Source organism: Cydia pomonella, chromosome 12 (genome assembly GCF_033807575.1).
Source record: "Cydia pomonella isolate Wapato2018A chromosome 12, ilCydPomo1, whole genome shotgun sequence".
NCBI classification, from domain to species: domain Eukaryota; kingdom Metazoa; phylum Arthropoda; class Insecta; order Lepidoptera; family Tortricidae; genus Cydia; species Cydia pomonella.
In genome coordinates this window covers 18,822,450-18,848,177 of record NC_084714.1, presented here as the reverse complement: position 1 = coordinate 18,848,177, position 25,728 = coordinate 18,822,450, and the positions used below count along the sequence as shown (strand labels likewise).

Below are 25,728 nucleotides of genomic sequence, written 5' to 3'. Positions count from 1 at the left end.
AAAAAAAACTAGCGAGTTTGATTAAGTAAGTAAACACCAAAACAAGAATACGAAACCTATGAAGGTAACCCTTTCTGGACCTTTTAAAAAAAGGTTCTTTTATTAGCGTAGATTCAATAAATGTGCAATTTCTTTATTATGAAAAGCTTCGCCGAATGCCGCTGAGTACTGGTATAGCTAGCTATTTAGAGTAACTTTATTTAAAGTATTTTTATTTCTTTTTATTTTTAATTTTGAGTATTTTTTATTGTGCCGGCCAGACACTATCAATAAGAACAAATAATGCCATCACTATTGACAATGCGGTGATTGTGGAATGAAATGAAATAGTAAAGAATGCAACGAAAGAATGACAATATTGTTTACCTATGCCGTTCTTACTGATGGTGTCAATACAATTTGACAAAACATTAAATCGCTTAACATTTTCGTAGCAACACAATTTGTTACGATCCAAAAAACAACAGGCATAACGAGGGGCACACATAAATAGTTAAAAGGAAAAGAAACGACAAACGTAGGGCTTGTTTAAAACTCGATGATCAAAGGGAACGCGAATAGGGACAGTAATGAGCCAACTTATAGGCTGTAAGCTTATAACTTTTTAGGGTTGTGTCAAGTATATGAGCGGTAATCTCTCAAACATAAAGGAAACATAGTACATTGTTATAATTCATATAAAAGGATATTTAGGACTGAGCTGCCTAATGTTAGTACTACCACAGTTGTGGAAAAAAGCCCAATTAATTAATGTAGCATGTGTATACCTAGCACAGCTATGGTTGCATTGTTATCGTCTATTGCGTGATGCATCATGATCATAAAAGTGATAGACGATGAAAGTGAGACTATCTCAGGCTCGCAGCTTAAGTTACTCGTATGGCTTTAGTAGCCAAATTCCTAATTAGACTAATCCATTATGTCTCTCACTAACTGTCACTGACAATCAAACCTTCTTGGCAGTCAAAAGCCTCTGATTTTAATCAAATCTATTGTGATTTGAACATTTTGGTCCACAAAGTTGGTTCGTTAGTTTCCTTGTGTCCGCGCGGAATAAAACTTCGCCAGCAACATTTCTTAGGTACATTTTTTAATCGGTCAAAACATTTTAAATTAACTGGTTAAATCTATACCACTTGTAACCCACGCTCGCGCTAATATAAATAAGAGCAAGATGCGTTTGAATGATGTCAAAATAAGAAATGTAAAATTGGCGTGCAGCTCATGTCTTCGATGCAATCATCCGTTTCTAAAAATATTCCGAGACGTCAACTAAGCCAAGCCCCGGTATCAGCCCAAATACCTGGATACCGTACAAATACCTGGATATTTTGCGGCTTTTCGAACACGAAATATTATAATGTTACACGTGGTGAAATTTCGAGTAACAAATGCGCATAAAATTTGAAGACGAACGACAGGTTGGTGTGTGATTCCGAACGCTGGGCCGGCGAGAGAGTCAATAGCTCGGAAGCCTAGCCAAAATAACACTCTTTGATAGTAAACGCCACTGCAAGGCTCGGAACCGGTTTATGAGAAAACCGGTAAAAACCTTTTTATTTCGGTTTTCTTCCGAACTTTTATAGGGACGCGAACGTTTTAAGAACTTAATTGTAACTTAAAAAAACCGTTTTATTCGATGAACGACGAAACGGTCGGCCGGCCTGGTGGTGTGTCACGTAAACATAGACACCGACATATGAAGAAACCGGTTTGTATTCCTCTAAACCGGTTAATTTGACAAGAACTTTTCTGATAAAAACCGCTTTAAAAATAACGGTTTTTCAAGCGACACCGAAATTAAAAGGTTTTGCGCCAAGTAAGTGATAACGGTTTGGAAATTTAACCGGTTTCCGAGCCTTGATCACCGAGCCGGATCACGTTGGGGGTTTATAAGAAAACCTTACGTGTATTTTTCTATGGTGACGGAACTAAGAAAAAATATCTACCACATATTTTTTCTTGGTTTTATTAAACATAAATCTTCACTTGGCACTTCAAAATAGCGAGTACAAGATTTACTCTAAACAATACTATTTATCTTAAAATTAGGTTGAATGAAAAAAACAATAAAAAAATACACGTGAGGTTATGTGGGGGAGAGGGGGTTCGCCAAAAACCTCAACTAACAGCACCAAGGGGGAGGGGGGGTCATAAAGTAGCCGAAAAAACCTCGCGTGATTTGTGCACAAGCCCTAATGAGTTAAAATACTGAATCAAAAAGTACCTATGTGGAAGTATCGCACTCAAGAACTAGTTTAATAGAACTACAGCAACTCCATTCAACTTATAAACAATCAAACACTCCTAGAAACCCAGCTCTTATTTTTGAAAAATAAAACCCATTTCTCTAGTACTGTCGCGTGCAATCGGTTTTGTGTAAAAATGTCTCCTGTCGAAGTGCGCTAGTTAACACTATCTCACGAGGTGCAGCTGTACTGTCGGGTACACAACTGATACAAGCTTAAGATCTGGAAATGTATGAAAAATAAACTTATTTGTTCTATACAAATAATACGATACTAAATATACGACCTGTTTTTGTAGTTCGTTATTGATATTTACGTAAATTGTTTTTTTTTTAACTACCTATACATATTTACATAGATAACGGCTATACATAATTTCAATTGGTCTTGTTGTAAAATGGTATACCTAAACAGAAATATATTACCTGAGAATTATATCATAATTATATAACAGACCTTTATTTGAGAAAAAATATTAATTATTACATTATTTTTATCATACCTATACGTCAATTTAAATCAAAACATGCTTACTTACTTCATATGTTTTTCTTTTTTCAACCAAATTGAATAATAAAATAATCTGTCTATAACTCACGTGTGACAAATTGAAATAGAAATCATTTTCTGAAAATAATTTTAGTAATACATTAAAGTTTCATTGAATTAATTTACTAATACATTAGATGTCAATACAGTATATTTATTACACACCTCACACATCTTTTATTCCATTACATTAATTTATAAACAGAGAAAATAAAAGCCAGAGGACGCGGCCTTTTCGTTAAAGATCATAATATATTTTCTGTAATATTATTTATAATATGGTTTAACGTTGAGACATGGTGCACATATACTGCCTAGGTTTTATTTTTTACCTATTTGTGTTATCATCTTAGTGTCTATTAAATTATTTGTAAATTGTATGTATTGTAATTTGTAAATTGTGTTTTACTCATTTCCTCAAAGGTTAACTGGAAGAGATCCCATACAGGGATAAATTCGCCTTTGTTGTATTTAATTTACTCTGTGTTTTACATGTTTTTATTTCTATATACAATAAAGTATATACATACATACATACATACTAACCTTATTTAATTTTAAGATTTGTTGTACTCTACTAACACTATACGGATCTCCCAGATTCGAACTAAATAAATAATTGAATTGAAAATTATTATATATCGCTCGGTTCTGCCCGCAACTTATAAAAAAATATTATTGTCCCTCCTCGGGCCTCATACTATCTTCTTGCCAAATTTCATCTAAATCGATTCAGCGGTTTAAACGTTTAGAGGTTACAGACAGACAGAGTTACAGCACTTTTAATATTACAGTCACGTTTGGAAACATCGACACAATCGAAGTACCCAAAATATGTATATACGACTTTATGGCCCATATAAGGTAGTGTATACATATTTTTGGCACTTTGTCCGTATCGATATTTTCAGACGTGACCGTACATATTCTCCAAGCACTTGCCTGCCGGCCAGTACCCACTGCCGAAGTGTCTCATGGGTAATGAAAAGAAGTGTTCTCTGGAACATGGAAGCTGGCATTACCTTCCTTAGTCTCTTTTTAAAAGAAAAAAGAAAAAAAAAATTAAACACGCCTTGGGAAATCTCTGTCTGTTATTTTAGAAGAATGCAAACGTAAAAATTGAGTTTATTTTGAAAGTTATTTGTCGGGAATTGCATTGGAATAATTTTACCGATTAAATTCGTATTAAGTATTACTTTTTATAGACTAACTTAGACATGGAAGAAGAAGTATGGAAGATTACGCCACTAAAAGTGAATAAAATTAAAATTAAAAAAAAATGCTGTCAAACGACTGAAATAAAATCTATTTATTAAGAAAACGTGAACATCGTGAATAGGTAAAGCTCGACCAAATATATGATCATTGTCAAGAGGGCGCTGTTATTCTCATGTATAGGGTGACAGTTCAGTTTAGTATGAAAAATTAAGTTCCAATGAAATTCCGCAACATGGCGCGTGATCATATATTACTGGTCAGGCTTTACTGAGGCGTGAGTTGGTACTCGAAACTAAAACAGAAATTAAAATATTTAAGATAATAATTCTATCATTTCCCTAATTGCTATCACTTAATAACACCACATAAAAGAATACAAAGAAAGAACCTGAAGGAACTTAACTGACATATTTTTTTCATATTAATAAATTTCCGCTACAGTAGAAACTTTTACTGTACTCTGGTAATATGAGGTTAATCCTTTTTTCCACAACTAGCGTTTAAACGGGGTCGTTCCACCCCAGGAAAGTATAGAGAGGTTAAACTTGAGGATTCACCTCTGCTAGACCGAGAGCTAGTCACGGAACAAAGTTTGCAATTATGAGAGCAACTCCTCTTGTTAGTTTGTTGTATATACTAATAATAATAATAATAATTCAGCCTATATACGTCCCACTGCTGGGCACAGGCCTCCTCTCATGCGCAAGAGGGCTCGGGTCTATAGTCCCCACGCTAGCCCAATGCGGATTGGGGACTTCACATGCACCTTAGAATTTCTTCTTGCAGATTTTCTCAGAAAGCTAGTGGTAATCAAATATCAAATGATATTTCGTACATAAGTTCCAAAAAACTCATTGGTACGAGCCAGAGGGCCTACCGCGAACCACGTTTGACGTGTTGCCTCCCTGTCACACTTACGTACAAATTTACAAGTGCGACAAAGAGGCAACACCACGAACGTCATATCCACTCCGCCACCATGACACACCACCATGACCACACCACCGCTGTCATCAGGCATGTGTGTGTGTGTTGTTATATATACCATCCTTCAAAATTCAAAATGTATTCTGTAAGTAGGCCTCAAGGGCTCTTTTACAAGTCAAAACAACCTTTACAGAGTTTACAGTCACATCATATACCTACAACAGTCAACCAGCCAACACGGACTTGAACAGGTCCAAGTGAGGGAGTGTCATTATAAGCGAAGAAATTTGAAATTGATGATGACATAGCCACACTTTGTTATTACAAATGCAGAATTGGCTTAGTCCCTGCCTTCAAAATTACGTTTTTCCGTGATACCTCTTCGTCTATACGTAAAGTTTTAAGCACAACTCGCGGGAGACAAAGGTTTTTAATTTCACCGTAAATGTGTTTTGCGCAGAGAACGGTACAGAATATGCTTATTTTAAACACTTCCCAGCGAGGTTGTATTTTTCACGCATATCGTTTAAGAAGTTGTATGTGCAAACCTTCTACTCGCTCTAATTTCTTAAGGTAAGTAGGTTCTATTTAATTCGTCGCTGTTTTCAAAACAGTCCGAGAGCCCACGCCAAAGAGCGTAAATACATCACAACAAGCCTGTATTCTGACGTGTCTTTTTTTTTAGTTATTTCGCTACTAGTACGAGAGCCCACGCCGAAAAGAGCACAACACGCACCTTTATTTTTCATTTATATCACTGACATAAGCACATAAGCCTGTTTGTGTGGATGTAATCCGCCTCACCTCTTATCTGCAAATCAAATATAAACAATGTTGTTTACATGATATAAAGCTTTCGAAGAATAAAGCTTTTTTGGTGCAGGACGGGAAAGGACGCATTTCGTAAAAGCATTTGCCTAATACTTTCAGTGCCACCCTTTTTCCAATACCATGATGTGTGTTTTCGATACCGCTTAATAAGCTTTTTGGATAATACAAACAGAGTGCACGTACTGAATTATTTCATTTTGTTTTTATATGTCAAATTAAAGTCGGAAATTTCGCAAGAATCTAATTATTATTTAACTTTCTTGTTGCGCCATAATTTTGAGCGCAATCTTATACAGATCGATCTAGCCCCCAACTAAGCAAAGCTTGTACTATAGTACCCATAGTGGGCGAAGATATACATAGTACTTTTATAGTTAGATACGTACTTAGATAACATCCATAACTAAGGAACAAATATTCGTGATGAACACACTAATACCAGGATTCGAACCAGGGACCTCCTGGTTAGTAAGCAGGGCTAGGGACTAGGCTACGAAGCCGTATACTTACTTACTCCGTTGGCTCAGCGACCCAAAATGAGGCTTGGCCTCGGACACAAGGCAGCGCCACTTTTCTTGGTCCTGTGCGACTTCTCGCCAATTGTTGACTCCAAGTTCGCGTAGATCCGCCTCCGCCATGTCGCTCCAGCGATACCTAGGGCGTCCGATAGGATGTCCTTCTGCTAGGCGACCCAGGTACGCTTTTCCTACATCGGAACGTGAAAAAAGCGTACCTGTGACAGTATTGCGTTTTGCACGTTATAATTTAAAACAATAAAATATAGTATCAAAAAGAAAAAATCGGCGTTGTTGCTACGTGTCTCTAAGTACACCAAGAAACCTACATGACCTTCATCATATATGAAAAAACAACGCAAACATAACAAAAGGAATGACAAAATATCCAACTTAAGAAACCTTCGCGAGCTTAATCCATGAAAATACGAGCACGCTTATTTTCTACAAAAAACAAGTATCTCTGTAAGGCCGATTCTGTCTTAACAATTTGATAAGAGAGAAACTATTTATTGCTACACAAATAATAAGATGCGAGTTACAAAATATGTATATAAAAATAACTTTAACAATTGGCTTGCATGACAAATGGAACGCGCTCAGCATAAGCTGCATCAGCTATTCCATTACGAGATGACCGGGCAGCGCTGATCAGTCCGTCCCCCATACACTGAACCACATTAGTGTTATATGCAGGTTAAAAAAAATTAAAACAAAATACTAAGAATAGATTTTCATCGCTTAATTGTAAGAACCTTGAGTCGTGTCATCAAGGGCATCAATAAGTGCGTGCGACTCCTGATTACATTTCGCAAACACCAATAAGTGTAGTGTAAGCCTTCCCCAACTTGACAATGCATAGTTCGGTGATGTGCCAGACAATTGTAGCATTCTGAAACGGGGCATTCACTAATGTCACGACGTATCAAAACGAGATGAAAACCTTGTCAAATTATTAATTCAGAATAAGCCTCCAAATATCTCCATATAATCTCGCTGGCATATACGCCGCGTATGCTTATATGTTAATATATGAAGTTAATTAGACTTTTCGCATGCGTGAAATAAGCTCGGATTTGAGCTGAGATACTCGGGTTTCATACTCAGGTAGCTACAGAATATGCCAACAGGGAATGTGTGCGCTAAATCTACATTTGAACCGATTATTATTTTGCTGTTGAATTTTTTTTTTCGTTAGTTTTGTATAAAATTTGGCTGGTTTGAAGAACTCCTCATTCTGGGTGGAATAAATAGGGTGAAAAAAATTTTTGGACCCGGGTATGTCCTTAAACTACGTCCAAAAGAGAGGTATGGGCAATGTGAATGTTATCTCGCCTTGTGTGGTAGGGCACAGCACAGCAGATGTCATTCCAGATCTAGAGCAGAGCCCAACTGGGGAAGTACCTCCACCTTACAGAAAACCGCAGCCAAATAACACTTGACCCTACTCATAGTGTTTTGTTCCTGCCGGTGAGTAAGGTTGCCAGAGCTCAACGAGGGGGGTGGGGTTGGGGTCGGCAACGCGCATGTAACTCCTCTGGAGTTGCAGGTGTACATAGGCTACGGAGACTGCTTACCATCAGGCAGGCCGTATGCTTGTTTGCCACCGACGTAGTATATAAAAAAAAAGAAAAAAAAGAAAAGGGAATCGCAACGTGGCCTGAAAAAATGTACTTAACTCATTTTTTTTTAACTTTTTTATAACTAGGTAGATGAAACATTTTTAATTAAGAACATACGGTAACCGACTAGGGAACTCTATCTATCCAACCATATACTCTGGCAAACCCATTTTTTTGTAGAAAAAGGCACGAAATTCAAATAACAATGAATATTCGGTATAACCTGCTCCGTAATACTTTTATCTGCTTCCTTTTCCATACTTATGGCTGGCATTTATTATATATATATATAATATGTATTTTAATATATGTATGTATATGTATTTATATATCTTTTTTATTTATATTTGTATATGATAATTATATTGCTTAGTTTTGTGTTTATTCTGTGCTAGACTTCTTTTATTGCATCTGGAACACCTACTATCATAACAATTTTTTTTTTTAATTCCGCTACCTAAAGGTTGTCTGGAAGAGATCGCTTTTTAGCGATAAGACCGCCTGTTGTTTACCTCTTCTTTATGTGTTGTATTATTTGTACTGTTTCTGTATTGAGGTGTGCAATAAAGTATATTTGTATTGTATTGTATTGTATTGTAATATTGATTTCGTTAAAAACAACTTGTGGTTGAAACTACTTTTCGGGTAATTTGCTAAGAGATCACTAGGGTTCCGTACCTAAAGGGTAAAACGCGCCCCATTACTAAGACTCCGCGTCCGCCTGTCTGTCTGCCTGTCCGTCTGTCACCAGGCTGCATGTCATGAACCGTTATAGTTAGACAGTTAAAATTTTCACACAATATGATGTATTTCTGTTGCCGCTATAACAACATATACTAAAAAGCACGGAAACCTCGGTGGGCGCGTCCGACTCGCACTTGACCGGCTTTTTTAGTTTGTATCGCGCATAAATGTTTGTTTATGATGGTTTTATTTTGATAATTAATTCAAATACTAAGGTTTTTGTCATATTTACACTATTTTTTTTTCCCGAAGGAATAGTTTGTAGCAAACTCAACAAAATAACTCTACGAATATATTATCGGGTATCCAAATGCAAAACTTTCTTCAAACTATTTATTGGCACTCAGTATCTCTTATTCAATACAACGTTTTTCCATTTGCTATTCTTAGTTCTGAAATATTCAGCACAGCATTTTGTTTATGTTTATTTTATGCTTGGTCGTTAAAGTTTCTCAACTATTGATAATAGTGGCTTTATACCAACTTAAATCTTGTAAAAATAATTTATTATACAATATGGTTTAAATACAAAAAACTAGTTATTAGCTAACAGTTTGATGAACTTGAATTTAAATGACTGACGGACTGCAGATTGAGAATTAAAACTTGACGTTTGTATTTAATAATGTTTTTTGATAATATTTTAGTAAACACGACATTTATGTAACGTATTTTGCTTTGAAATGAATGAGCTGTGTCAATACAAATAATTTTCATATGCCGTAAGGCCGAGCATATCAAGGGTCATAATGTACACGTAATGATATCTCATGTACTATATGTTTTTGTGAATTCTCGTAAACTTTCAGGCATTCACTAAAATAAGCTAACTAAAGACTAGAATAATTACTAAATAAAAAAGTTAAATGATTTAAAGTAATAAGTAAATACGTGTAGGTATCATCATCATCTCCTAGCCGTTTTCGACCACAGCGACTGCGTTATACCGCTAAGAGCGTCGCTGGTGCGCTCTCAGGTGACTGATATAGCCAATTTTTGCAGCAAATGTACGACCACACTCGTTGCAAGTCAGCACCCCTCCGACATAATTGTAAAGTATGGCCGCAGGTGGTCTGGCCTTCAGCCCGTCGCGCTGAGCGTCGAGTTCTGTGAGCCGCCTGGCTTCAAACTGACGCACCTGAGTCTGCACATCTAATATGCGGATCCACCTTGCATCGTACCCGGCTCAAAAGTCCCCATAATGCCTGCAGCATTTCCTCGCTGCACTGCATTTGAGATCTGTTGAACCAGGTACGATCCAGAGCTTATTTTAGTATATTGTATTTGTACAAAACTATGTTGTATATATTTGTGAATTGATAAAATAGATTACCTAACTAACTAATGTGGCTCAGCGACCTAAAGAGCGTGTTCTTGTTTCGGAGGCCAAGACCCGCCTCCGAAACAAGAACACGCCACTTTTCCCGATCCTGCGCCGCTTCCTGCCAACTATCGGCTTGGAGCTGCCGCAGCTCTAGCTTGGCTGAAATAAATTTACATATCTTTTAGTTAAATGACATCCATATGTGGTATACTCACATAATTTGAAAACATAATTGGCTGTTTCATACATTTTGGCATTTCCTATGGAAGAGTAATTTTTTTTTTTCGCGATTCCGGGTTGGTCCCATAATCAAAGTTGCTCAGTATCAACTATATATTCGTATTCAGCCCGTAAATTATTGCAGGTGACTAAATAAACATCCTGTAGATTTTATTAATTTTTTTTTTTTTTAATACATGTTCTGAAATATGATCTCTTGCGACAATTTTCCATGTAAAATGCAAAGAAATTTTCTGTATAATAAAATGTTCTAACTTTACAATACCTTTGTTCAACACAAAGCAAGCTCTTCTGCTAGTTGGGATTCAAAAAATAACCCGCCATCCCGCGGTTATGTCGAGATTTGAACCCGCGCCCATTGTGTGGAACGACACTGAATTACTTCGTGCTGCGTTCAGTTGTTCAGTGGTTTAGGTGCCAGTAGTTTAGCGAAATAACTTTCTACTAGATAATATTTACTCGTACATATTAAAACCCGACCAGAAATATATGATCATTGTCATGAGCGCGCTTTTATTCTCATGTATAGGGTGACAGTTCAGTTTAGTATGAAAAATTTAGTTACAATGAAATTCCGCAATATAGCGCGTGATCATATATTACTGGTCAAGCTTTATGTACTATCGAACAACTTTGATTCTTGGCCCAATCTGAAACATTTTTACATTTACTGCGTATTGGAATTAATTTAAAAAGTAAAATAATTATGACACTTACTGTGAAATTGTTCTATGGTGGGTCACAAATTAGTTTGTACAATTGTACCTTGTAAGTAATATTTCGAGTATCATAGACTGATCAAATCAAGTTCGTGGCTTTTTGCTAAGGTTGACCAGTTGATAACTTTTCTAGTTGCGATTACTCGTTTAAGAGGATATTTCTTCTTCATTGTATATGTTTGTCAATAGTTAGATTATGATTGACTAAAAATATATTAAGATTTTAAAAATTATAGCGTAGCGTAAAATTACGAGTAGGTACACGTGCCACGATTGTTACCCGGTTTAATAGGGCCGGCGAAATAACAACTTTCAGGCCGAATTATGATACCTAGTCGTTATGACGTAATCACGTTTGTCTGAATAATGGTGTACTTGTATTTTATATGGTTTGAACCTTCGAAACTGAAAAGTCGCATGATTTAACCCTATCCAGCTGAAGTGTAATATTTGTTTGAAACGCTATCTACTAACACAAGAAAAGGCTGACCTGCATTCTACCTATTGTCGGCCCATACACGGCTATATTTACAAAAAAAATTTAATTCGAGTTGTTTTTATTTTCTTAACATCGCAATCAAAAGTGACTAAAAGCACGAGACAGTTACTGGAAGCTTTACTAACGTGCCAGTAGATGCTTCGTTCCAACGCTCCCCCAGGTAAGTAGGAGAAAGAACAGCAAATGGCGGGCCATCTGTAGCGTAAAGTTACGAGTACACGTGTCACGATTTTTACCCGGTCTAATGGGGCCGGGGAAATATGAGCTTTTGTCGAGATAACAACTTTCAGTAGGGCTAAGATGGTCGGTTTTTTATCATCTGTCATCATGCCTGTCACGTTCTAACAAGTATGTGAGTGCGAAAGTGACGCATGATATGTCATTAGGTCAGTCTTAAGTCGGATTCTGGTTTTCTTGTGCTTTGTTTGGATAATGGTGCGTTTGTGGATACTTGAACTGTTTAGTTGGAGACAAATGCGTGTTTGTAATGTAAATGATTGTGGTGGGTCATTGCTGGACATTTTAGCATTTCTTTTTATATTTACCCAAGTATTCATATTGACGACCGGTTTGGCCTAGTAGGTGCCCTACGAAGCTGATGGTCCCGGGTTCAAATCCTGGTAAGGGCATTTATTCGTGTGATGAGCATGGATATTTGTTCTTGAGTCATGGGTGTTTTCTATGTATTTAAGTATTTATAAATATTTATATATTATATATATCGTTGTCTAGGTACCCTCAACACAAGCCTTATTGAGCTTACTGTGGGACTTAGTCAATTTGTGTAATAATGTCCTATAATATTTATTTATTCATACTTATGATTTAAGACGTGTGTTGTACTATAGAGAAAAAAATAAGCGAATGAGAAAAGAACAGTGAGCACTCTAACACTCCGTAGATAGATAAAAACCCATTTAAAGTAAGTTTTAAGCGAGCTTTGCGAAAACTTATTTGTAATAAGATTTAAGCTTTGTAAACAAGTTTTAAACTTATTCATAATACGTTCTGCCACACCTTGTATACAACTTATTATTAATTAAGCGAGGAAACTGATGTATAGAGTGAGTAACTTAATTATGTACTCGTATTGTTTGGTTGGAGACAAAACTGGGTACTTTTACCTTAACGCAGGCGCATTTACGCAACGGCTTCCGAAGCCTTTTATACTTTTGTTTATTGTTTATTTATTTATTAACTAACTTACACTAACAGATATACCAAGCATGTAAGTTACTATACACTGAACTTAGTTTAACAAGACAACACTATACGAAACAGATAAACTTTATAAATATAACAAATTATTGTATTACTACTATATACTATATAAATGACTAATAACACTAATATTAGGACGGTGTAGTCGAGCTGTCGAGGGTATGGAGATCGACTCCAAATACCGAGTTGCTGTGGCTAGGAGTCTCGGTTCCTTCTGTGAAAATATGTCTGTCTGGGGGTCGAATAGAAGGATATTATTTATGTGATTCAGTGCTGCATACAGAGGACTGGTGACTAAAGTTACTGTGTTGGTGCTGGGAATTGTAAAAAGGGTTTACGTTACGTTTTTTTTGAGCTTTTTGTCACTCTCTTTCATAATAATGACATAATTGTGTTATTAAAATTAAAAAAAAAATTAAGAAATAAGAATATATATACACTAAAGAAAAAAGGACTGAGTACACAAGTCCGAGGCGGGAATCGAACCCGGGTCTTCAGCTGACGCGGCTAACGTCCTGACCACTAGACTAGACCACCCGGCTAAGGTGATACCCGTCCCAAATTCTCTGGTATATGCTATCTTTGAAAGGCTAGTACTATTGTCATCATCATCATCTAAGGCATTACAGCCGCGGGTAGACCTTAGCCTAATCAAGCAAATCTCTCCAGTCCGATTTATTCGTGGTTTTCCTCAACTTGTCACTCCTAAGGTCTTAATGACGTTAGGCTCAATGTAGATTTGGTATAGCTAGAGGTTATAATATAACGCATTCGCCATCTCTCATCCTCCATCACAGCTCCGAAAATGTGTCTTAGTATACGCTCAAATACCAACATGTAGTATTAGTAGTAGTGTGACTACTTAAAAAAAAGTATATATTTCATCAAATAAATGAATAAATTTGTTCCCTAGTTTAATTGTGTTAAGTCTTTATCAACCACTTTGTTAATTTTACACCAAGCTGCACACATTAAATCATCAGTACACATTTGTAAATGAAACCCTTTTCAAACGTCTTATCAAAAGTCTAACTTAGCTATCAGACGTCAGCGTTTCAGAACTCATAAGCACTTTGAAGCTAAACCACTACATTACTGCCACTAAGATTGAAATGAATTAAATGATTATCTTATCTTACTCCGGCAGGTATTAAAATATTTGCAGTACAGACATTGACTTATGTATAATATCGTAAAGACTGGCCTTCTTCTTCTTCTTCTTTGTCAGGGTCTATGTAAGGCTCTACAGCCTAAATGTCACTGCGACCATTCCTGATCTATTGTGATCGCCACCTACTACAACTCTCGATCCGAACCTGCAACTTCAAACTGCTGCAGGATCTTCTTAAATAATAATAAGATGATTGCGATCTTCCGTTGGCATCTGTGGATTCATCTACGCTTACGTAAATTTTAGCATTTGCGAGTTCAGTCCGGATTTGGTGCATTTTCTCTTCATATGCGATGTCCAAAGTAGTTTTTCTTAGAAAAGATTCATTGGGAATATATGTATCTTTACTAAATTTTCCGGATATGCAATTGGAAATGAAATTGGTGAAAATGGGGTTCTTAATCTGGGTCCAGGGGATGTTGCAAGCCAAAATAAACTCTTAACAGTTCGAGATTGAATACATTTTGAGTTTCTGTTGAAACGCCGCTGTGCCTTTTGCTCCTGATGTGTCTTTGTACGGAAAATTTGGTATGTAACATTTTGATTTCACATTTTTTACAAAAGAAGTCTTCACCTCGATCTTCTATATATTCCGCGTAATCGGCAATCCAAGTACGTAGTTTCTTCTTGCGTGGCATGTCCGCTCGATAATGTTAATGAATTTAATGATAGAAAATTAATTTGTCTTAATGTAATTTCTAAGATTGACATTGATTGACTTGAGTTCATGTCAGATAGCGGTTGTTTATAGGGAGCGTGCATGAACTATAGGAGGCAGCACAGGAGCCGTCAGATTTTTGGCGCGAGGCGTAAATGTGATGTTTTTTGTTCCGATGTAGCCCACAAGATGGCAGAACCTACTATGCACAAGAAAACACTTGACGTGTAAATGTGCCTGTTTATGGTTCCGATTCAGACTACAAGATGGCAGACCCTCCAACGCGCACGGTCCCTATAATTGCGATAAGCAAATATGATATGAAAAAAGTTTGTAAGTCATGAGAAAAGTATCTTTTTAGAATTGTCATTCTTATTTTATTATTACAATGATTCCCGAGACCCGTAATATTTATAATACAGTTTACGTTTACTGTTTTGTGGAGCAATATTATAAAGAAAAGTGTAACATTTTATTTATAATAAATGCATAAATAATAATTATTATTATAGTATGTAATTAGTTAACTGAAATATTATATAATAAGCTTACCTAGGTACCTACCTGATGTAATATTGTGTAACAACCTGACATGTAAGATAATAAGTTTGATCAATAAATTTCTGATTCAAAAATTGTTCGTATGGATGTCGATAGAATAGTCGATATTTAACTAAGCACTAGTGAAAAGTGCATTTTTGCTCCCGTCGTCCGGGCTTTGGTAGTAAGTTACACGCTAGCGAATATATCTGTCTCATACTTACTAGCGGTAGCCGTACTGACCATTTATTGTTATATCGGTAGAAAAAGTTACCAATGTAACCCATGATGTTACTTAAATGTCGAGTATGGTATGAAGGTAGAACTCGTTATCTCTCGATGGCACAGCACAGGATAAAAACTAAGTAACTTCCAACGAGCTGCACTCTCGTTACTGCTTTGCTTACAACGGCAATGCTTATACTTATCGCTGGCTTATACCAGAGTAGTTTTTGTACACAGTAGTTCACCTTCAAACAAAAAGCATCTCTAATAATAATATGTAAGTTGTGGCCTGTATTATCATTACCAATAAAGGATGTCTATAATACTCAGTGACTAGCACTGAGAAGATCAAAATCATAAATCTAGATGTATTTATTTCACGAAAAGAACATAATATAAGAAAAACAATACAGTGATACACGAGGTAAAACCTGCATCATAGATATCTAAGAAACGAAATGTTGCGGCTATTCATTCAACAAGTTCTAGTTTTATTATAACTATATTTAAGTAAATATAAGAATGCTTATTCTAACTCAATACAAGGACTTTAACTCAGTTAAACGGAGCTTAGTTAGTTTGTATGTAAGTTAATGTGTTGAATTGTTAATTATTCACCCAGGAGACATTACTGGACGAAAATATCATATTAGATCACCTAGATGATCCCAGGCCGGCCGCAGTGTTGCCAGCGCATGTCTCCAATTTCGGACGGTGTGTAATCTGAAAAGGGACGGTTTTTATGACAATGGGACGGGACGAAAACGAACTTGGAATATTTTATCATAGTGTATCTCAATATATGTTTAAAACAAATGTGTATTACTGAATGATGTTATGCATTTGTAGATGTGCAGAGCCATAGATGGTAGGATCCTACAGATGTGATACGCGTGCGTCCATGAGGGACAGAACATATGCAACACAGCAAGATGATTGGTCGGATATGGTGGGCAACAAATAATTCGACCAATCATCTTGCTCAATTTAAGGTGGGGAATTTAAAAAATTGTGAGACTGTGACTAGGACAAACAATAATATCGCTTTTTCGCTACTCCTACTGAAAGATACATAAGACTACCCCGTTCTGTTAGTTCTTCCCACCACTCATGCCCAATCCATACTTAATACTAGATTCATGGGCAGAGCAAAACAAATTATTTCATATTACCTATTTATTTCTTCATACATTTACATAAAAAATGAAAACAACATTAAATATAGACCATATTCAATGTTGTTTTCGTTTTTTTTCTCATTCTTCTCAGATTTTGATTTAAGTTTTTGGATATATCCATACTTAATACTAGATTCATGGGCAGAGCAAAACAAATTATTTCATATTACCTATTTATTTCTTCATACATTTACATCAAAAATGAAAACAACATTAAATATAGACCATATTTAATGTTGTTTTCGTTTTTTTTCTCATTCTTCTCAGATTTTGATTTAAGTTTTTGGATATATAGAGTTCCGTTATCTGTACAACTCGAGCGCCACCGTGTCCTCAAAAATATTCTAGCGAAAACGTATAGAATTTCCGTAAATAAAGGGAAAATTACATACATATCTTTTGTCCATAATTGAGATTTCGTGTTTATTCTGATCAGAAGGGAAAGCCTGAACCTACCAATTTTCATATCAAACGAAATCTGAGAAAAAAATATAAACTGGCACATTTACTTATTCATTTTATAAACGTACCGTCGAACCTAGCGACGTCGCTATTTGGGCTATGTATTTGATTCAGATACTGTTAGTTAACTTTGTTTTCTCTCGCAAAATAATCTAGATATGTTCTTCTGAGATAATGTCAGAGATTATCATCTCCTCTGTAAGACTAAAAGTCTATATTCCCAATGCAAACTACATAATGAAACTATAGCAGTTGGACCGAAATAATTACGAAGAAATAGACAATTATTTAATTTAATACTTACACAAATACAATAGGATTCACCACGTTACCAAAGTTTGCCGTTTCTTTGACCGACCGATCAAATGGTTGTAGGAGTTTCTATACTTTCAACTGAATGAACGCTTTAAAACAAAATAATTTTGGAAAACTTTAAACTTTACCTTGATCACAGTGTTTCTCTGACTCTCGCTAGTCGCTTTTCAAGTTTTCTTTTCAGTCCTCGACGTTACCACAGACACTGGCTACAACAAAACAAACTAAAACTAAACTAAGGCGAGATGTAGATTAGATACAAACGCGGAAACTATTTTTGTTACGTAAGTTACATTTCTGATGTTGGTACACCTGTCAAACACTATAGGCTACTACTAAGTGAGATATGAAGCTTTATAAAACTATATATAAGCGAATGCTCGACATTCGATATTCGCCGTGGATGGAAGATATTTATCGACCATGTAGCAAAGTAAATTGTCGTTCGTCACTTTGAAATTAATTATTTTAGGCACTTGATGCCCAAAAGGGACGGTAGCTTGGAAGGGGCGGGAAAGGGACGGTGTGGCATTAAAAAGGACGGAAAACCGTCCCTTTTAGGACGATCTGGCAACGCTGGTGGGCCGGTTGATTGAACGTCATAACCAACACGATACTTGGGTGATTTGAGTTTAAATACCGATTAGTTAACGCTGTTAAGCAATGCGATTCGCTCAGTTAGTCTGTATTTTTAAGAGATACTAAGAGATGATACAAGGACTAGTCTTAGTCTCATAAATATAATGATAAAATAATAAATATTATCATCTCGGCGACCTAATAAGCTGATTTTACTAGTTACCGTCGTGTCTGAGAGATTTGAACGTCATACGCTACTTCCTAAACTTTCGAAGATAGATTACTGTCTTTATACCTTTTACTCTGTTGAACCTCCAGCTCGAAGCTTGATACGAACAGGTTTCCTTGTACATTTTGTCTGAGGTAGCAAATATTAATATCAAGTTTAGCATACTCACGTTTCACGAGCGTTAAGTTGCCGGTAGGGGTGTCGCGGTGTTCATTTTCAACTTGTTAATAAGTATAGGTAGTATAGGTTGAACAATTAGGAAGTATTGATCTTATCTTATGGGTGGATCAACTTTTTTTGTCGTTATTATGTCCTGTCAGCCAGGCGAACATAGAAGCATAGATTGTTAGAAGAAATGCTATACTATGTTCTACTAATATGCTGATGAAGATATATTGTGGAAAGGGCTTACCGCCATGAAAATGTATTTTTGATTATTTTAAATATAAAACCAGGGTTTTAAAAGTGACCCAGGCGACTGTAACCATAGGAAAGAGTGTTAAGAAAAAAAATCACTTCCATTTGTTTCGGGGCCCTTAACACATCGTATGACAATACTTTTGGTGTAGTTTGGGCCGAAACCGAATTTTCGCCGAAACATGATTTTTATGCTAAGAACCTCCCGAAACCGTAACTCTCTCTCAGACACTAATAAATACATTGTGCAAAGGGCTTAATGCCATGAAAATGTATGTTTGGTTATTTTAAACACCATAAAACCAGGGTTTTAGAAGTGACCCAGGCGACTGTGACCATAGGAAAGAGTGTTAAGAAAAAAAATATTCACTTCCATTTGTTTCGGGGCCCTTAACACATCGTATGATAATACTTTTGGTGTAGTTTGGGCCGAAACCGAATTTTCGCCGAAACATGATTTTTATGCTAAGAACCTACCGAAACCGTAACTCTCTCGGACACTAATAAATACATTATAGCTACATAAATAAAGTCACCTTAAAAACTCCTTGTATACCAGCACCAAACTTTTAAACTTAACTGCTAACCCTACACGGCTCATACAGATTTCCGCCATTAAGCCAACGAGAAGGTTTATTTTAAAACCGACTCTCAGATATTAATGTCTATTTATGAACTAGGAGGCTTAAAAGCCTTCCAGGGCATAACTTTATATATCTGTAATAAACGCGGCCCATTCTTCGTGATATTGTTCCTGTGAGTCTTGGGGGTTAATCCTGATATGCAGATGTGTGTTGTAATACTTGTAATTCACTTAGGGTGTAATAGCGTTCTTGTGGCTTTTAAACGAGTATTTACAACTTTGAGACTTTCCTCGTAGGCGGCAAAACATGAGAAGTATACAGGATTATTTTTAAGTCGTGAACAGTGACGTCTCCCGATCAAGCTTCCTTGGACTATCGCCGTGTGCGTGATCAAATCATAATGAACTAGCTCCTTAATTAATTATCAATAGGTATGGTAGATATTGTGCATTGTGAATGTCATCTTGCTTTGTGTGGTAGGGCACAGCGCAGCGGATATCATTCCAGATCTAGAGCAGAGCCCAACTGAGGAAGTACCTCCACCTTACAGAAAACCGCAGCCAAATAACACTAGACCCTACTCATAGTGTTGTGTTCCTGCTGGTGAGTAAGTTTGCCAGAGCTCAACGAGAGTGCAGAGTGTTGGGGTCGGCAACGCGCATGTAACTCCTCTGGAGTTGCAGGCGTCCATAGGCTACGGAGACTGCTTGCCATCAGGCGGGCCGTATGCTTGTTTGCCACCGATGTCGTATAAGTTTACCTACATAATATATATATATATCATAAGCTCCCTATAATACAATATAATACTCTAACGGCCCATATTGGTAGCATCTTAAAGTTTACTTTAAAGTACCGATAACCGATATTTTAATTACATTCAAATTTAGAACATCTGAGAAACAAAGCGATTTGAATATTTAATTGACCTCTCTTCTAATATCAACAATTGAACGAGTGGTTGGTTAGGGCTAGGCTGCGTGGTGGGTCAAAATAGGCATTTGTATATTTAGGTCGCTATTTGTAAGTATAATCAGTAAACCGTAATTAAAGATAGGTGGCATCCAAAATTAATCCAATATTTGCCGTTCCAGATAATTGCTTATTCAATTTATATTAAATCCAATGAAGTGGATTTGTGATAAATTTTAATAAAGCAATAGTTTGTCATTATAATTCTCCTACAATTATAAATTGCGTGCGAATGGGAGGAAAATGACGCGTCGAATAGCAAACTGCGTTTACCCACGGCCCGATTTGAAGAATGAGATACGATAAAGATAAGTTCTGGTTTAGATAAGTTCTCATTTAGATATCGTTTCTATATAATTGACAGAAGTAGCTCTATTCGGGCAAACAGTGTCACTTTGACGTTAGAAATATCGTAGGTAGATCTTATTGGGATCACAGCGGAATCGAAATAAACGTCAATTTTAACATTTCGTTTAGTTATCGATCTTTTAAAGATCTTTCCAAGAACTTAAACGTGTCTTAATCATTCTTCGAATCGGGCCGTCAATCGCGATTCGCGATCGCTGTCCGCCTAACTGCTAGCACGAGTGTATAACTGCTGGTTTAAGACAAACTAGCATTTGTCCGCAACTTTGCCTGCGTTGAATGATGATGATAATGGATAAAAATTATCGTACGTCCTTCTTCGTGTGTCAAACTATTTACATACAAAATTTCATCTAAATCGGTTCAGCGGTTTAAGGATGTAACTTTAAGAAACGTCAAAAATGTCCGTAAGATACGATTTGGATTGTTATGTCAGTGTCATAAGTGATATTTTTTTTTTGAAGAATCGTCACTTTTAGTCACTGACATATCTAATCCATATCGTATTTAGCAAATGTTTGTCGTATCTTAAAGTTCGAATCGGGCTGTTAGTGCGGTTACAGTACACATAAGTTACGGCGCGATTCGAATTTTAAGATACGTTGACGTATCTATATCCTCATACCCTAGAGCCTAGATGGTCTCGCACTGTGCGGCTTAACAGGAATTTCTTCCTGCGCATCGGCTGTCTGCCGAGGTTTTCCTGAGGGTATACAGTATGGGGCTCTTCAAAAAAGAAGTGTACAGGTTTTTAAAGGGTCGGCAAGGCGCATGTAACACCTCTGGAGTTGCAGACGTCCATAGGCTACGTTGACTACTTACCATCAGGCGGGCCGTATGCTTGATTGTCACAATTGTGGTATATATATTAAAAAAACTTCGAATCGGGTCGTTAGTGCGGAAATAAATGTGGCTAAGTTAGTGAATAGTGAAGACTTAAAACGCTCGGAGAATGGCAGTAATAAATACGCCTTATTACCGATTAATATAAATGTCAAATAAATTACGTTATAAATACAAGTAAGGCATAAATTCCTCGACCATAAACTTACGAACACTAGGGTGTGATGTTTTTAAATACATGCAACCATAAAAACATTGGCAGTTATGGTTCAAATGCGTTGAGCATAGTATATGCCTTTGATTGCCTTACCAGATTACATTTATAAAACTACTTACCTCCTATTAAACTTAATAAGAACATGTGGGTTATTATTTTCTAATTGCACTTTCAGCATATAGTTTTTATACCCTAGTCCGACCCAGATTTAAGAATTTGTTACGGTTTAAATAAATAAATAAATATTATAGGACATTCTTACACAGATTGACTAAGTCCCACGGTAAGCCAAGAAGGCTTGTGTTGTGCGTACTCAGACAGCGATATATATAATATACAAATACTTAAATACATAGAAGACACCCATGACTCGGGAACAAATATCTGTGCTCATCACACAAATAAATGCCCTTACCGGGATTCAAAACCAGGACCATTAGCTTCATAGGCAGGGTCACTACCCACTAGGCCAGGCCGGTCGTCAAAAACGGTCGTTTAGATCTTTTATACGACCTTAATCATCGCTCACGTATCTGTATACATAAATTACTATATTTATATTGTTGTCCTGCTTATTCCCCAACTTTTATCGTTTCAGTTCCATTTCGTAAGTTTCGGCCCAGCCGTTTTCGGCCGAAACATGATTTTTTGACCGAAACCGAAACCGAATCTTCGGTCGGACACTAATTGACCTACCTCATATACTCGTAAAACTTAATAAGAAAATGTGAGCTATTATTTTCTAATAGCTCATCAGCACACAGCAATTATTAGTGATGGTAAGAACTCGAGTCTTTTGAGTCTACATTTGAAGAACTCGACTCGTTTTTGCGAGTCTCAGCGATTGAAAAACTTCCGAGTCTTTTAAGTCTCTAGTCGAAACTTTCTTTGAGTTTTTTTAAGCGCAACTCAAAATGACTCGAGCCTTCGAATAAAGAGTCCGCCAACAATTTTATCTAAATAACAGCTAAGGGGGTCATTATATGCTTTGAGTACAATACATTGTACGGGGACGATGCTCAATGAGCTCCCGATAACCGCACACCAGTGTTATTTGTTTGCTGGATGGGCATGTGTGTGCCGTGAATGCTTGAAGTATTGTGAGAGGATGGATGATAGGCTACTTAGTAAGTGATAATTTTTTGACTTGTAAATTTGTTTCCATATCTAATTTCTTATGTTTTGTTTATTTGTTAAAATTTAGTTTCTCGTCGTATCGGTGTGGACTGTAATGCCGTGTAAATAATTGTGTCAATAAAAAAATAAAATTGTAAATAAGAGAGTTTTCTGAAGAAAGTACCTACTCGGGTGTCTAACATACTCGAGTTTCGACTCGAGTCTCATAGCAGCGGACTCAAAAGAGTCGAGTTTTAACCAGCACTAGCAATTTTAATACCCAGGATCGTTGTACTCATACATACTTCGTGCAAGCCACAGCCTATATTTAATTAAATTTTCAAAGCACTTTTAGGCGGTTCTAATTTTCGCCTCGTATTGTTAATACTTAATTTGTTTGTGTTGAATACTGTGCAATTATAGCGAGTTAATTAAGCGAAATGGAAAAATTGTATAGTTCATTGTTTGGTAAATGGTTTCGCGGTGTATTTGCGGAATTTTCGTCAACAATTTAACGTTTATTGAATACCTACTCGTACTATGATTGAGTGAGTGCTTTGCTTGGTATGAAACCTATATATATATATATATATACATATGTTGGAGAACGACTGAATCTTGCCATCTATCGCCTTTATAGAGGCGTTTCATCGCACCATATTTAACTAATAGAGCAAGCTAGGGTGTTACTCCTGCGTGGCGTTCGACGCAGTTCCGGCAAGGCGCCATAGAGCACGCAATTAAAATCATGCTGTCAATCATTCTTTAGACGAGAACGGGACAAGATGACGTCGGTAGCAGTTCCTGGGTCAAACCCTCTGGCTGCTAAGAAATGTAACATGTGCTATGATTTGTAAGCAGTCCTGTCCAGTAAAAACTGTGAGTTGAATATCGTATTTCATTGAAAGCCCTGGTTATCCAGTATTGAAGATTCTGATTGCTATCTCTAGTATGATATGCCCACGATGTTCGTCGTATATATATATACGACGAAAAGCGATGTGTACTGGCGCTAAGGTTACATTTTTTTTGCGACTATACCGGTTTTATCTACACACATTCAACACCATTAAGCATTCTTAAAATGATCTCAGAACGTGTAGATTGTGCGCGTCTCAACCACTGCTGTGTTATGCCTACACCTAAACCAAAATGTAAAACACGTACACTATTTTTTTTTAATACCTGAAATCTTGTTAAAGAGCGGAAATTGAAATTAGTTGAAGTGACATTTTATCAAAATGTGTGATATTTTTATTAATTAACATAATTTATTTAAATTTGCAAATTATTATTTTTTTCCTTATTATTTCAAATTGTTATAATTACACTTTATTTTCAAATAATTGAATTTTTGGTGACTACAATTAATTAATTTATTAAAACTTTATTGTACAACAATGTGCAAATGGTGGATTTAATGCCAAATGGCATTCTCTACCAGTCAACAATAGGGCCAAACAATGACATACAATACAATTGGGGCTGAGAGAAAAAAAAACTAAGTTCTTACTATATACTATTTATGTTTGATTTCTATGTAGAGCCATATTTTATAAATCTTATTTGTATTAACAATATTTAAAATGATCTCAGATGGTCCTTAAATAAATGAGATGAAATAATTTATAATTTGAACGATTACTTTAATATTTATTGCTACAGAAAAACTCCGTTTATATAGAAAACGCTATTGATGATTTCGCGTTTGAGGCTTAGCCGGTGGCATGTGACGCTGACATAATCCACCGACTCGCTGCCTCTTAGGTTGAATCAGCAGAGTCATGCGAGCCTACAGTGCTATTTTGTATCAACATCGCCTCCCCCTTGTAGTCTCCCCTTCCTAGTCCTTGCTGCAGGATCTGCTGGCTGGAGTTACCCGAAGTATCAATATCAGTATCAGTTTATATAGAAAACGCTATTGAAACTAAAATAAAGCATGCGTTTTTTATCGCCTGTGCCTGCCTGTCACTACATAAGTGTTAAAGTGACAGGCATAGTGACAAGCGATAAATTTCAACCATGCTGCCACCGCAGTTTTGGTAGCGATTTTGCTATCGATAATTGCGGTAACACCCTATAGGGTATAGGGTAAAGTAATTTAATTTGACGATTGTTTGGTTTCTCCTGGTAGACTCTTGAGAGATAGCGTGAAGATGATATGCATTATACTTATTTCTCCTAAGTAACAGTCTGAAATGAGCTAGTGTTTCTTACATAAAACTTCCAAAGAAAGTGGGATTTTTAAAAATGTTTGTTCATAAATGCCTAAGAAATTCTTAACTTTTAAGAATAAATTGTAAGTTTATTCAGACGCGATCTCAAGGCAGCATTAATTCCACTAAAGCCGACATCACACTGTGAGGAGTTCCGTTCGCCGCCGTGTCGGGTGTCGCGCGCCATCCGACGCCGGCTCCCGCTGAAAAATGGCGGCGCTGATGACGTCACCCGATGCCGACACCTTATTGGAGTATTGGGTTTGAAAGGGTGTAATAATTAGAGATGCAAAGAGTAGCGGCTTGGCCGAATACCGAATACTGAATATCCGGCGGAGCCATTATAGGCGAATAATCGGCTATTCGGCTAGAAGTTTTACCGAAAATGAAGTAAATTCGAACGCGCGCGTGCGTGCTCTGTGCAAGTTGCAACTTGTTTCTCGCTGTAGGCAGTCTTACGGCTCGATTCGAAGAATGATTAAGACACGTATAAGATCTTGGAAAGATCTTTAAAAGATCGATAACTAAACGACATGTCAAAATTGACGTTTATTTCGATGCCGCTGTGATCCCAATAAGATCTATCTACGATATTTTTAACGTCGAAGTGACATTGGTTGCCAGAATCGAGCTGCTTCTGTCAATTATACGACATACAAACGATATCTAAATGAGAACTTATCTAAACCAGAACATCGTTAACTTATCTCATTCTTCGAATTCGGCCATTACATAGAAATTACGCTTATTCTGCATGCAGTGCGTATTGAATTGCGGACATTGCGGTTTCTTAGTTTTCGGCTTGTGTGTAAAAATAATTATTTTGTATTATTTTTCTTATGTTTTGATACTTTCTATGAATATAAAGACAGATTATACTAATCTTATTAATTGATTACTTGTAGTTTGTTACTTTTTTTACTCCTCGTTTACCGTTATCTATGTGTTAACGTACTATTCGGTATCCGGCCGAATACTATAC

The 25,728-nt window shown here is 36.5% G+C and overlaps 2 protein-coding genes across 6 annotated transcripts in view; both read left to right on the top strand.

Annotated features, from left to right (window-relative positions):
• Positions 1-7,727, top strand: part of LOC133523790 (uncharacterized) — a 40,453-nt gene extending 32,726 nt beyond the window's left edge. The window contains exon 2 of the mRNA XM_061859521.1: positions 7,652-7,727. The gene's annotated coding sequence lies outside the window, so the exon portion shown is untranslated. The remainder of the gene's footprint in view (positions 1-7,651) is intronic.
• LOC133523806 (tyrosine-protein phosphatase Lar) overlaps positions 1-25,728 on the top strand; it is a 701,140-nt gene that overhangs the window by 594,577 nt on the left and 80,835 nt on the right. The gene's annotated exons all lie outside the window — the stretch shown is intronic.